This window comes from Vicia villosa, unplaced genomic scaffold (genome assembly GCF_029867415.1).
Source record: "Vicia villosa cultivar HV-30 ecotype Madison, WI unplaced genomic scaffold, Vvil1.0 ctg.000048F_1_1, whole genome shotgun sequence".
NCBI lineage: Eukaryota > Viridiplantae > Streptophyta > Magnoliopsida > Fabales > Fabaceae > Vicia > Vicia villosa.
In genome coordinates, this window is record NW_026704980.1 from 892,014 (window position 1) to 898,013 (window position 6,000).

Genomic DNA, 6,000 nt, shown 5'->3' on the forward strand with positions numbered 1-6,000 from the left:
ATTAAATAAAAATTTAAATAAATTATTTGAAAATTTCTTTATTTTATTAATTATATTTATTAAGAAAACATATTTTGTATCGTAGCCTAGTGGTGTGACTGTGTACATTTTATGTGGTCAACATATTTCTCTTTAACCATAAATGTATATTTGTATATGTACTGTTGACTAGGTTAATATTAAATTAAATTATAAAAACTAAATAAATAGAGTTTTTTGTTATTAAAATAAAAAATTAATAAGCATCTAAATCAATGTTTTAAAAATCAGATCAAACGGTACAATTTAACCGGTTGAATCAAGATCCAGAGTGAATTCGGTCTGGTTAACCTTTCAAAACCGTTAGTGGGTTAAAACTGAAGTAAAATTAAAAAAATAGATTGAACCGTTTAAACCAAAGAACCAGAGCTGGTTGTTTTAAAGCGCTCGGTTCAAAAGTTGTATCAAATTGGTCCTTTTTAAAATAAAAAAAATAAAAAAAAAGTTTTATATGTTAATTTCAAAACTTAAAACATTTCAATCACAAAAAATAATTTCTTGTTTTTTCTACCACCATACAAACTTCTAAATTCTATTAATCCGTTATATCTTTTCTTTCAACCACACTCCATCATCATCATCATATCGTCTCTTTCAAACATAGTCACGATGTTCAACTTAATATTGATTGACGTTCAAATCTATATTGTTTGTCGTTGTTAATTAGGACTTGTTTGTCGTCGTTCAACTCCAATTTGATTATTGTTGTTCAATTAAATAAGTTTTATTTTTTTTAATAATTATATCCTATTTAATTTAGGTATTCTAAATTATTTGAATTTTATTTTAGTTATTATATTCTATTAATTTAATTTTGGTTTGAATTAGTTTAACTTATTTTATTGTAATTCTTTAATTTGTTCAAATTATTCTTAAATGAATGTTGAAATTAACTGTATAACTATATTGTGTTATTATATGTACTATTGATATTGTTGTATTAAATTTGTAATGGATTTTTGAAATATCTATTTTATTAAGTTGTGAACATATGACTGCGTGTGACATATCTATAAAGTTTAGTTTCATATTATTAGTTTATTTAATAAACGGTTTGACCATAAATTTAATCGGTTGAACCAATTAAATTCTAAATTAAATGTTTCACAGATTCGATCTCCGATCCGATTTTTAAACATTGATCTAATTATCTTATTATATTTATTAAAGGTCATAGTAAACTTATGACAACATTAATTATACATAACAAGTTTACTTAATTATTCATTGAATTTAGAAAAATAAATTATAAGAAACTGAGGTAGTATTCATGAACAAGAAAAAACAAATTATTGAATAATAGTTATGAAACATATAAAAATAGTGATATTGTTATGAAATAAAATTGGTGTAAAGATAAAATAATATTTAAATTGAAGTTTCAACATATAATCATGCTAACCAAACACATTTCACATTAAATATAATCACAAACATGGTTTTTTTAAACTTTTTTTTAAATAAAAAATAACATTAAATATAATGATTTTTTTAAAACCTTTTGTAAAGTATATTTAAAGTTTATTTTACACCTTGTTAGAAATCACAAACACCATGAATGCATTATGGCAGCCATGGATAAACGAAGGAAAAGAGAAGAAGATGAAAGAAAGGCCGAAGCTTTTGATATGAATTAATTAGCTTGGTGAAAGTTTCAGTACAGTTAGGCTTATATAGTTGCTTGAGAATCAATGAAAGAGCCACAAACAAACTGTAACTAACTAACAAAAAATAACCAACTTCCTAACTAACTTTGCAACTTCTAAAGCTAAAGGCAAATCAGTTACAAAGAGAAGGAAATAAAAGCTATCAGAATTATTATTTCAACAGCCTCCCTCAAGCTTAAGCATGATAGATTTCTATCATGCCAAGCTTGGATATGAAGTCATTGAACTTGCTAGGATTTAAAGGCTTTGTTAGGAAATCTGCCAGTTGCTCTTGGAAGGATATAGTGAGCAGCTTCATGACACCTTTTTGAACCTTTTCTCTCACAAGGTGACAGTCAATCTCAAGGTGCTTTGTTCTTTCGTGAAAAACAGGATTAGAAGCTATGTGTAAGGCGTTTTGATTGTCACAATATAGAGTCGGTGGTCTGCAACATGTGATGTTCAAATCTCTCAAGATATACAGAAGCCAAATTAATTCACACGTGGCTGATCCTAAAGCCCTATACTCCGCCTCAGAGGATGACCTAGAAATAGTTGTTTGCTTCTTGGCTTTCCACGATACAAGAGAAGACCCGATGAAGAAGCAATAGCCTGATGTGGATTTTCTAGAATCGACACATCCTGCCCAGTCAGCATTAGAATATCCTAGAATCTGCAAATTTGAGGATCTAGGAAACAACAAGCCCTTTCCAGGATGCTGCTTCAAATATCTGATTACACGACATGTTGTGTTATAGTGCATCTGTGTAGGATTCTGCATAAACTGACTCAGCTGTTGTGTTGCAAGGGTGATGTCAGGTCTTGTATTATTCAGATACAAGAACCTTCCAATAAGCCTTCTATATGTTGTGATATCTTCGAAAGGTTTGCTATCATCTTGATATAATTTTGTTGAGGGATTCAAAGGTGTGGTAGCTGGTTTAGAAGCAAGCAATCCAGTGTCGTGTAGCAAATCTAGGCAGTATTTCCTTTGAGAAATGACAATGCCTTCTCTCGAATGTGCCACCTCAAGACCAAGGAAGTATTTCAAAATCCCTAGGTCCTTGATTTTAAACTTGCTATGCATTATGCCTTTGATCCTGTCAAACTCAGTCAAGGAAGTGCCAACCAAAATCACATCATCAACATAAACCAGCAGAACTGTGATCTGATCATTCTTAGAAAGAGTGAACATAGAATAATCTGAGTTGGATTGATGATAGCCAAGTTGTAAAAGAAGAGGGGTGAGTTTTTCATACCATTTCCTGCTGGCTTGCTTTAAACCATAAAGGCTCTTAACAAGCTTGCAAACCTGATTTGGTGTAGCACATTGAATCCCTTGAGGCACACTCATATATACATCTTCTTCTAAGTCTCCATGCAGAAAAGCATTGTTCACATCCAGCTGATGTAAATACCAGTGCCTGATGGATGCTACAGCCAGTAGAACACGGACAGTAGAGAGTTTAGCAACGGGAGAGAAAGTATCGAAGAAATCGAGACCTTCAACTTGGCTGTAACCCTTGGCAACTAACCTTGCCTTATACCTTTCTATAGAGCCATCAGCTCTATGCTTAATTTTGTAAACCCATCGACTGCCAATAGGTTTAACATTCTCTGGCAGATTGACTAATTTCCAAGTTCCATTGATAGCAAGGGCTTCTAACTCAGAGTTCATAGCCTGCACCCAATGGTCATTCTTACAAGCTTCTTCATAGGATTTTGGCTCTAAATCACTTGTGACAGAAGAACTGAAAGCTCTATGAGAAGAAGATAAAGAATTGAAGGAATGAAACGAGGAAATTGGATAAATAGTACCTGAAGATGATGATTGAGCTGAAGAATGTGAAGAATTGCACACATAGTCCTTAAGGTGGTGAGGAGCATGTCTGTTTCTAATTGGTCGATGATTTTGGTCATGATGGATAGCAGGTAACAGTGGTTCAGGTACAGAGTTAGGAGATGATGGTGATTCGTGGGTAGCTGGTGAATTTTGTGAAATAGTAGGGTCTAGTGAAATTGGTTCAGTAATGGCAGGAAGGGACTTGTCAGGTGAATTAGTGTGATACTGCCAATTAGGTTGATATGGAAAAACGTGTTCATGATGAACCACATTTCGAGACAAGAAGATTTCACTGCTATTCATGTCAAGGAGAATAGCTCCTTTAACACCTTGTCTAAAACCTAAGAAAACACACGTTCTACCTCTATGGTCAAGCTTTGTCCTATGAGATTGGATGGTTGAGGCATAAGCTAAGGTTCCAAAAACCCTTAAAGCTTGCAGATCAGGTAGTTCATTAAAAAGAAGGTAGTAAGGTGATTTATTGTTCAAAATACGGCTAGTGACTCTATTCATGAGGTAAACTGCATGATTGACAGCAAAGCTCCAAAATTTTTTAGGAGTATTGGACTGAAAAAGGAGAGCTCTAGCTATGTTCAAAATGTGCTGATGTTTTCTTTCCACCCTCCCATTTTGTTGGGGGGACTCAACACAGCTAGTTTGATGTAGAATGCCCTTAGAAGCATAGAAGGTTGGCATTATAAATTCATGTCCATTATCACTTCTTATGACCTTAATTTGAGATTTATGTTGGACTTCAACCATTTTAACAAAGTTGAGGACATTCTGTCTAGTTTCAGCTTTGGATTTCATTAAGATAATCCATGTATACCTACTGTAGTCATCTACAGCTGTAAGGAAGTATGAATGACCATAGTAAGATTTTATGGCCAAAGGGCCCCAAACATCAAAATGTACAAGATCAAAAAGATTTTATGCTTTATTGAAACTAGAATGATAAGGGAGCTTTTTGTGTTTGGCAAAATGGCAAACATCACAAGCAGCTCCTTGATCTACAACAATGAAAGTAAAAGTTTGACTTAAAGATTGCAATCTACTATGTGACAAATGTCCTAATCTGAAGTGCCATAGGGCACTCTTAGGTATTGAACATGTAGAGGTATTGTTGATGTTGGAGCTAGCTTCATTCTCCCTTTTAAGAACTGGGTGGTACAATCCCTCATGCTTCTCAGCCAAACCAATCATCTTCTTTGATTGCTGATCCTGAATAAAACATTGAGTGTCATTAAAATTCACTTGGTAACTGGAATTATGACACAGTTTGGAAACAAATATCAAATTGACAGAGAATTCAGGAATATAAAGCACATTTGTGATGAAAAAGGTGGGAGAGAACACAATTGTACCAACATATTTAGCTGAAGCGAATTGTCCATTAGGTAATTTAACACTAATAGGAGTGATGGCATTATAGGAATGAAACCAAGACAGAGAAGAATATATGTGGTCACTTGCACCAGAGTCTATGATCCAGGAATTGGAAATGTAACATTTATAAGCAAAAGAGTAGGAATTACCATTGTGATTTACAGAAGAATGACCTGTAAATGATGTAGAACCAACTTGGTTGGAAGTGGCACGGGTGGAAGCTTGATGAAGAGAAGAATTCTGAATTAGGTGCACCAATTTTTCAAACTGATCTTGAGTGATATGAGAAGCACTACTGGTAGAAGCAGCTTGCTGAGTACCAACTTCTTCACCGTCATCATTCTCACTTGCAGCAACATTATTGGCAGTGGAATTTTTGCCAAAACGAGGTGGAAAACCGTGCTTTCTATAGCACACTTCTATAGTGTGGCCAGTCCTACCACAATGAGTGCAAACCTTAGATTTAGAGGTATTGGGCTGAGAAGTATGATTACCTTGCTTAGGATTGAACCTCTTATATCCAACAGCATTGATTAGAGCTTGAGATTCATCAACTGGTGCGAATTTGCCTTGTCTCTCATGTTGGAGCACCATTGAGAAGATCTTGTTCATAGGAGGTAGTGGATCCATAAGAAGGATTTGTGACCTAACTACAAAGAAATTCTCATTCAGACCTGTCAAGAACCTGATAGCATACAGCAGGCTGTGATTCTTCCTAGCCTGCCTCATAGCATCACACGAACATCGAACCCTGCACACACAATTGGGAATAGGCATGTAAATCTCTAATTCTTCCCAAAGAATCTTCAGGGTTGAGTAGAATTCAGTGACAGATTTGGATTCTTGTTTGAGGACATAGATTTCTTGTTGTAACTCAGAAACGCGTACCAGATCTCCTTGTGAAAATCGTTCCCTCAAATCATTCCAAACATCGAGCGCATTTTCCATGAACACGATGGATTGAGCAATCGATTCTGAAACTGAGTTGAGGAGCCATGAATGAACTAGCATATTGCATCGATTCCACGCGCGAAAAGAAGGATCAAAGTCATCATCGGGAATTGGTATGGATCCATCCACAAATTC